The sequence below is a fragment of the Rhinopithecus bieti genome, unplaced genomic scaffold, assembly GCF_001698545.2.
Source record: "Rhinopithecus bieti isolate Rb0 unplaced genomic scaffold, ASM169854v2 scaffold_47952, whole genome shotgun sequence".
Lineage (NCBI taxonomy): Eukaryota > Metazoa > Chordata > Mammalia > Primates > Cercopithecidae > Rhinopithecus > Rhinopithecus bieti.
Genome location: NW_016820098.1, coordinates 283163 through 292122, shown reverse-complemented (window position 1 = coordinate 292122; position 8960 = coordinate 283163). Strand labels below are relative to the sequence as shown.

General features: G+C 44.0%; 1 protein-coding gene across 1 annotated transcript in view; it reads left to right on the top strand.

The window, feature by feature from the left end:
- Positions 1-2854: 2854 nt before the first annotated feature.
- Positions 2855-8960, top strand: part of ATP6V1C1 (ATPase H+ transporting V1 subunit C1) — a 53515-nt gene continuing 47409 nt past the window's right edge. Inside the window, exon 1 of the mRNA XM_017859470.1 lies at positions 2855-3057. The gene's annotated coding sequence lies outside the window, so the exon portion shown is untranslated. The remainder of the gene's footprint in view (positions 3058-8960) is intronic.

Here is an 8960-nt window from a genome sequence, read left to right as displayed (position 1 = left end):
CCTTTTTTTTTTTTTTGAGACAGAGTCATGCTCTGTCACTCAGGCTGGAGGGCAGTGGCACTATCTTGGGCTCACTGCAGCCTCTGGCTCCCAGGCTCAAGCGATTCTCCTGCCTCAGCCTCCCAAGTAGCTGGGATTACAGGCATGTGCCACCACACTCAGGTAATTTTTGTATTTTTAGTAGAGATGGGGTTTCACCATGTTGGTTAGGCAGGTATCAAACTCTTGGCCTCAAGTGATCTGCCCACCTCAGCCTCCCAAAGTGCTGGGATTACAAGTGTGAGCCACCATGCCTGGATCTTTGCTTGGTTTTCAGTATACATGTATGTATGGAATAAAAAATAAATTTTTTCCCTTGAAAAAGTTGTAAGAAAAAAATAAATCTTGTATGCATCTTAGGAGTGCTTAAACTTAGATATTTCCAGATGAGTAGTGTTTAGATAGGTGGAAATGGAGGAAAAGGTGTGGCATGCCCATGGATATCTAGTATGCTTATATGCATAGTACAGTATTAAAAAAGTGAGTTGCTTCTCTGTAAAAACATATTACTTTACTATTAGAAACCACTGGAGAGCAACCATGCCCTGCTTATATTAAACATCTTTGCTAGATTCTTATTTGACTTTTTGAGATGGGGTCTTGCTTTGTTGCCCAGGCTGGAGCACATGGCGCAATTGTAGCTCACTGCAGCCTCAGACTCCCGGGCTCAAGGGGTCCTCCCATCTCAACCTCCCGAGTAGCTGGGACTATAGGCATGCACCACCATGCCCAGCTATGCTTGCTAAATTTTTAAGTGAGATACATTAAACTTCATAAAAATTAGAGCTAACATTTATTGAGCACTCTGTTATACTGCCTCCCAAGTATAACATGGTAATTAAAACACTGGAGCCCAGGCATGATGGCTCACCCCTGTAATCCCAGCACTTTGGGAGGCCCAAGTGGGCAGATTACTCGATCTCAGGACTTGGAGACCAGCTTGGCCAACATGGGAAAAACCCGTCTCTACTAAAAATACAAAAATTAGTTGGGTGTGGTGGTGCACGCCTGTAGTCCTAGCTATTCAGGAGGGCGAGGCACAAGAATCACTTGAACCTGGGAGGTGGACGTTGCAGTAAGCTGAGATTGCACCACTGCTCTCCAACCCGGGCGACAAAGCAAGACTCCATCTCAAAAAAACCCGGAAACTAAAAAAAACCCAAAAACATTGGAAAGTGCTGCGAGGTATAGTTCAGTTTAGAAACTAAGAATCCAAGACAAATCCCAGCACTTTGGGAGGCTGAGGCGGGTGGATCACGAGGTCAGGAGATCGAGACCATCCAGGCTAACACGGTGAAACCCCATCTCTACTAAAAATACAAAAAAAAAATTAGCCAGGCGTGGTGGCGGGCACCTGTAGTCCCAGGTACTCGGGAGGCAGGAGAGTGGCGTGAACATGGGAGGTGGAGCTTGCAGTGAGTCGAGATGGTGCCACTGCACTCCAGCCTGGGCAAGAGTGAGACTCCGTCTCAAACAAAAAAAAAAAAAAAAACAAAACAAAAATCCAAGACAAAAAGTCTGCTTCAGGACCACACACAAGCACGAAGAAATCAAGATAGTTCAAGCATATACCTAACAACAACAACAAAAAATTGCCTTTAGGCTCATTTTGTGATGGCAGATAAAAGCCTCTGGAATTCTGACAAGTTTGTGAAGCCATCTTACAGAACTGGTTATTGTAATTGGGTGAACTTCATCCAAAACTGGTGAAAGCATCAGGTTGGGGATAGTCTGGTGGTTGTTACTTTCTGTGCGACCTAATACTGAGGCTCTAAGAAATTCTGTGGTGAATTTCTGTAGGGGGACACAGCAGAAAAGGTATAAGATAGGTCAGAAAACCTGGGTCCTATAATATATAATAATAATGACGACCCTTTACTGGTTGTTTCCTATGTACCAGGCACTGTGCTAACCGCATGCTTCATTTAATCCTCACAATACCTCTGTAAGGTATTTATTATTACCACCGCTTTGCAGGTGAATAGGCTGAAGTTCAGAGGTGTACGGTCACACAACTAGTAAGTAGGAGAGCCTGGATTCAACACCTAGTGTCTATTCCCTTGTGCTAAACAACACCGTGCCCTCTGATTCTTCACTTTCCTCATCTGTAGATCTAAAAGGATTAAATTAGAAAATCTCAAAATTTCTACTGCTTCTAAAACTCTGTGTTCTAAATTACATTACTATCTTCCAAAGCTAATGAAATATGCAGGGTTCCGAGGAGCTTGATACCTATTTTTCTCCAAAGGACATGATTTCCCCTGTCTACGCCTCTGTCCTAAAACCTCCTTTGGTTTCCCACTATCTAACGTGGTTTCAACTATTTATGAGGAGCTTTCGTGGCAAGGAGTGATTCTTCCCAGTAGGCAATCCTAAGAATGAGCGCAGTGCTTGGCGCACAATAAATGCTCCATAGACCATTTATGAAATTAGGTCTAAGTGGACTTCAAGGAAAATGTGAATCTGCTGAAATGAACTACTAGCCAGGATATTAGGAAGAAAACCAGGCTGACGAAGAAAACCAGGCTGACGAATAAAACCGCAAATGGAGAAGCCCTTTTTGGGGGCTGGAGACAATTTCTGACCCGCAGAAACCTGAAGTGGAGTGCCGTTAGGCATGGTGGCGGTGACATTTAGAGGTGGCGGACAAAACGCCGCCTGCGACACTAGAAGAAGCGGAAAACCCCACCCATCCTGGAACAACCGCAACCAGCCCCGACGCTGGGGTCCCCTTGCCGCCCTGTAGCCTCTTAGTCCCGCCTCTCTCCCAAGGCCCGGCAGTGGCAGCGGCTGCGGCTGCGGCTGCGCAATGGCGCGCGCGTAGGCGGAGCGGCGCGGGCCGCGGTCAGCTGACTGCTGGGCTGGCACGTGACTTGTTCTGTGGGCGCTGGGGTAGAGGAACCCTTGAGGCCGGAGCTTAGGTCGGGAGGGGATGGATCGCTGAGCCGATAGCGTCCGCCAGGCCGCCCGCCTCCGTACCTGTTACTGCTGTCACTTCCTCGTTTGACACCTTCCTGGGTCAGTGAGCGATGGCTCTCCCCGGATGGGGAGTCCTGGTCAGGCCGAAGCTTGCGCTGCGGTCGCCGTCTGGGAAGGACGGGGGTGGGTGCGGGGGCAGAGACCGTGGCGTTGGGGCTGGAGCTGGCTGGGTGGCTGTGTCTGCCTTCTCGGCGCCAATTCACCGTCTGGGGCCTAGGTTCCGTCTCTAAGGAAGAGAAGGAGGGAAAAAGAGAAAGCTCTCGTGGGTAGTTAATGACAGGCGGAAAGGAGAGATACAGCGATCTGGCACCTTTCTTCTTGGGTAGGAATGCACGCCGCCTGATTGAGGGGGATGAAGTGACAGAGAGGTCCAGGTGAGGCTATGGAGTGGTGTGTGTGAGGTCACAGCTAGCTCAAGTGCCTTCACTGGGTGTGTGTGGGTGGGGGGTGCGCGGGTGTCGGGGGCTCGAGGGTGGTGGGATGACAGTTTAAAGGCCTAGTAGCCCCTCACTGCAGGCAGGGAGCCCTCACAGAGTACACAAGGTCCCTCTAGGAATGGGAAAGAAGAGGAATCCAGAGAACCCCACTATTTTTTAGTAGAATGTGGGAGGGCAGGCAAAAAAAACAAAACCCTAGAAGATAACTTGGTGAGAGTCACGTAAGGCATATTGAATCACTTGAGAAACAGGAGTATGGGGGAAGCTAGTACTCTTTTCAGAGGAAAGTTCTGGTATGTTAGGGAAAAATCACGTGCTTCAGTGAGAGCCCAATACTTAGCACCTCTCTGGGAATGGAGCGGTGGGATGTAAACCGTCTATCCTTAGGAGTTCGCACTAATGTTAGAGAGAAAAGTCACACACAGGACACGTTAAAATACGATGCAGTTTATATATAATTACCAAAAAGAGAATGCGAAGTGCTTAGAAAGTGTGGAGCAACGACAAGTGCTTACAAAGTGTGGAGCAACGACACGTGTAAACTGGCACTATGGGAAAATATTCTGGAGGAAAGAAAACTTGAGCCTTGGCAAGCCCTTAGGATTTGAACAGGTTGAGAGAAATGGGAGTAATTTTACAGGCGGGGAAAGCTACAGTATTTGAAAGCCTGAAGATGGGGATAGGGAATGCTTCTTGGGGAGTCAGAAGTCTAGCTTTTATAGTGGATTGCACTGTGGAGAAGTGGGAAAGAAAGTTGGGAGTCAGGTAACGAGGACTTTTGAATGGTAGTCATTTACTTATTCATGCAAATAATGTGTATTGAATACATGCTATATGCAGGTACGGTGCTGATGGTAGGGTTTAGAAAATTGTCTTTATAGAGCTTACAGGCAAGCATAGGGGATGGATTTTAAAAATCAAGCAAGCGTGAAATGTGCTTTGAAGGAATGACAGTGGTATGAAAGAGTGTACTAGGGGCATGTGTATTATGGAAGATTTTAAAAAAGGCATTGCTAAGAATATGACTTTTTAAAAATTAAAACAGTTTTATTTATTTTCTTCATACCCTCTCCCTCTGAGACTTTTGACCTGAGATCTGAAGAGACTGAAAAAGGAATGTGAAGGTGTGAATGAAAAGAACATTCCAGGCCTGGCAGGGTGGCTCATGACTGTAATCCCAACATTTTGGGAGGCTGAGGTGGGAGGATTGCTTGAGGCCAGGAGTTCAGGACCAGTCTCGGCAACATAGTGAGACTTCCGTCTCTACAAAAAATAAGAAAATTACTAGCTGAGAGTGGTGTGTGCCTGTAGTCCTAGCTGCTCAGAAGGCTGAGGCAAGAGGATCATTTGAGCTCAGTAGTTCGAGGCTGCAGTGAGCTATGATCATGCCACTGCACTCCCTCCTGGGAAACAGAGCTAGACCCTGTCTGTGAAAAATGAGAAAGGAACATTTCAGGCTGAAGCAACAGCGTATGTCAAGGCCCTGAAATGTGAAGAGGAAAAAAGCTTTTCAGCGTTTTTGAAAGGCTAGTGTGGCTGACACGGGGAGGGAGAGAGGCAGGTGGAGAAAGCTGGGGTCAGGCCAAGCAGAGCTTTTATTCTAAAAACAGAGGGAAGCCAGTGAAGATTACAGGCAGTGGATTGAGACAGGTTGTGGCTTTTTTTTGGGAATAATGGAGGGTGGCAAAAGTGAATGAGGGGAGACCCGCTCAGGGAAACATTGTTGTAATCCACTGCAGGATACCTTCTCTCTCCACTGAGGACTTATGGAGAACGTTTAACTGTACTCACTTTTCGAGGGTTCAGGAGTTGGGGAAGGGAAAGAATGATTAGATTCTATCTGCACCCTTCACAGGGTAGTTGTAACTACCCTCGAGGCAGTCCTGAAGTACATATCGGAGGCTCTTTTGCAAAAATTTGTTTTGGCTTTTCAAATTTATCGTTTTGTAAGGTCATCTATTTCAGAATATCTTTTATTGAAATATAGTTAGTTACAGGGAGGGATCACTTTCATGTCTATTTTGTTCTCACAGTTCTTTGAAAGACAGTAAATGAAAATGCTATTCTTTATATAGATGGGAACCTGGAACTAGAAACAGGTAAAGTGATTTGGCTGAGTCTGGAGTAACTGCCACAGTTTCTGACTGCTGATGTATTCCTGCTGATTACCTACGCAGTACTAACTACAGTCACATCTAGAGAAAAGGGCGTTTTTTTTGAAGTGCACAGTAGTCTTTGATTCAGCATTTTTTTTTTTTTGGCGAACTTCTCCCTGAAGATTCAGCACTGTTGATGAACTTTTTCTAGTAGAACAGCTTCAAAGAAATTGGCAGTGGTGGGCTGTGTCTTATCTGTAATCTTGGGTAGAGCTGTTCAATTTACAGTTCATCTGGAGGAGACAATGAACAACAAGGTGAACTGAAAGTGCTCAGGTTGTCAATCACAGCTCTTTGGCAACAAGTGAGTCTCAAATTATGCTGAAGAGTGAGTCTCAGGGTTCCGTCTCAGAAGTCCTGGATCTTTTTCTCTTTTGGTATACCTTGCAGGGACTAGATAAAATCTAAAGGAACAGTACTCAGGATCTAACTGAATGTTGAGAACTAGATAGTGTAATTCAGCTTTTAAAACTTGGCACAAAATACTCATTTTTATTTTTTTGGTATATTGGTCTTAGAAGCCTCATGTACATTAGTTTTGCAACCTAAAAGAAACTTTAGGGCTTCAAAAATCTGATTTTGTGATTATTTCCACAACTCATGAGATAATACCATTGGCCAACTGGAATGCCAAAGTAAACCTTTGTCAAAGGTCTCCATGTAGTTTACCCATCCCTAAGCAGTAAGTCTTCTTTTGAACTTGATTCTGCTTAGGAGTACTACAGTTTTGACTGAGTACCTCCTACTTACAATTTTGCTCTTGTACATATTTGAATCTGTCTACAGGTTACATCTTTTTCACTCTTTGGATGTGGAATTATATATCATTTTATTTATAAATTAATTCATGTTAGATTTCCATTTTTCATCAATTTTTTAAGACAGACATAGTATAAACATTAGCATAGTGCCCTTGGGAAGCTTAGGCAATGAACCAAGGCAATCTAAAATTTCCTATTGACATGAGTGATTCTTGGAACTAGAAATTTCAAACTATGTTCTTGATGCTGAAACAGAATTTTTTTCCAGCGGTACATCTACTTCTAACATTATACCATGTGCAAATGTGCTATGCATTTATTGAGTTAAAAAAATGAGCCAGGTAGGCAGTGGAGGAGAGGTGCTTTGGTTACTATGCATTTATTGAGTTAAAAAATAAGCCAGGTAGGCAGTGGAGGAGAAGTGCTTTGGTTACATCAGGGGATGAAAGTATTAACTGTATATCTAAAATGTGGGGGATATGTGTGTGTCTGTGTGAGTATGTGTGTGTATTTGAAAATGCTAGGTAAGTGGTGTTTTATAGAAAGGGATCAATGTATCTTCTAAGGTATTTTAAGCAGACTATTAATGAATAGGAAGTTATAAATTAAGGCATGTTAACAGGTGGTTTAACTTTACCATGAAAGGTTTTCCTTTTGAATCAGCCCATAGTTTAGTGTTTCTGTGTAGGTGCTATTGGCAGTTTGGAGGTCTGTTTCGCCCCTCCCACTAAATGCTGATTAGCGATCTCCACACTGGGACAACCCAAAATGCTCCCATACATTTCCAAACTCCTCCTGGAGGAGAGAGGCACCATTTGGTTGCAAAACATGCATGTGGTGTCATTGTTTATTTGTTGGACAACTATTAAGATGTTGAGGATACAGAGGTTAAAAGTAATATTTTAATAAACTGCATATAATGGAATTCAAGTAATTTAAAATCCAGTTTTTGATGTGTGTGTGTGTTTTTTTTTTTTTGAGGCGGAGTCTCGCTCTGTCGCCCGGACTGGAGTGCAGTGGCCGGATCTCAGCTTACTGCAAGCTCCGCCTCCCGGGTTTACGCCATTCTCCTGCCTCAGCCTCCCGAGTAGCTGGGACTACAGGCGCCCGCCACCTCGCCCAGCTAGTTTTGTATTTTAGTAGAGACGGGGTTTCACCGTGTTAGCCAGGATGGTCTCGATCTCCTGACCTCGTGATCCGCCCATCTCGGCCTCCCAAAGTGCTGGGATTACAGGCTTGAGCCACCGCGCCCGGCCTTGATGTTTTAATGTAACTCCTTTAGTATAAAATTACTGAAACTATATCCTAATATTTATTTGAGGCATTTGTCTTTCGTAAAACTGCATGAATAACTCAAATAGAGTCCCCTCAATCTCAATAAAATGTAGTCACTAACTGACTTTGGGTAACTAATTTCACCAGCTGTTCCCTCGTTTGCAGGTAGGGGTGGTGATAACATCTCTTTTGAAGGAATTAAGTACAAAATTGCTTTAGTAGATGGAAGTGCTTATCACTGGGCACAACACATGGTACATATTCAGTGATTGTTGTTACCTGTAAACAGAGTCTCAGCCTTACTTAGAGTCATGAATTGGAGAAAACTAACTTATCTTAAAGTCTTTAAGTTGGTGAATTTCATGCCAAAATACATTGTATTAGGGATATCAGCACCTTCTAGCAGAATGTGGTACCGTACTCCAGTCACTATTATAAATTACCGGCCCTGAAGAAAAGGGAAGTCATGTTTTGCAAGCCATGAGTGTAGATTCAGGGAATCCCCTGGCATGGAAGGAATTATTTGCCCTCTGGGTCACTGCTGAGTTGCCTGTGCAGAGGAGGAGTCTCTAGAAGCTGAGAAGGTTTTGGTGATTACTTGCAGTAATGGGTGTACGACAGGGCCCTCCTGGCCACATCTGCCAATTCAGCAGCTTTACCAGAAGTTACTAGAAATTTTTCCAGCATTGTATTGTGTATGTGTTACATCTGCAACCCCACTCCACGATGTCACAATGTGTTTCCAGTTTTTATGACAGGCATCTGTGTGAAAGTAAGGCTTTGCTTTTACAGATTGCTTTCTAGGCAAATGTGGAATAAAATAAATTGTGGTTGTTGATAAAATGTATCTAATAAAGATTAAATTGTCTTTCATATTTAAGTATACTTATGGCAATAAATTATGGTAGACTTAACAGGATTATAGAGCATTTATAAGTATTGTTTTCATTGAAAATAAAGGATGGAATATTTAAGATTTATTTAAGAACGGCAGGGCCGGGCATGGTGGCTCACGCCTGTAATCCCAGTGCTTTGGGGGGCAAAGGCGGACAGATCCCTTGAGGTCAGGAGTTCAAGAGCAGCCTGGCCAACATGGTGAAACTCCATCTCTACTGAAAATACAAAAAATAGTTGGGCATAGTGGCTCGTGCCTGTAATGCCAGCTACTCCGGAAGCTGAGGCGGGAGAATTGCTTAAACCCAGGAGGCAGAATTTGCAGTGAGCCGAGATTGCGCCAATGGCATTCTAACCTGGGCAACAGAGTGAGACTCTGTCTCAAAAAAAAAAAAAAAAAAAAAAAAAACCCCAAATAT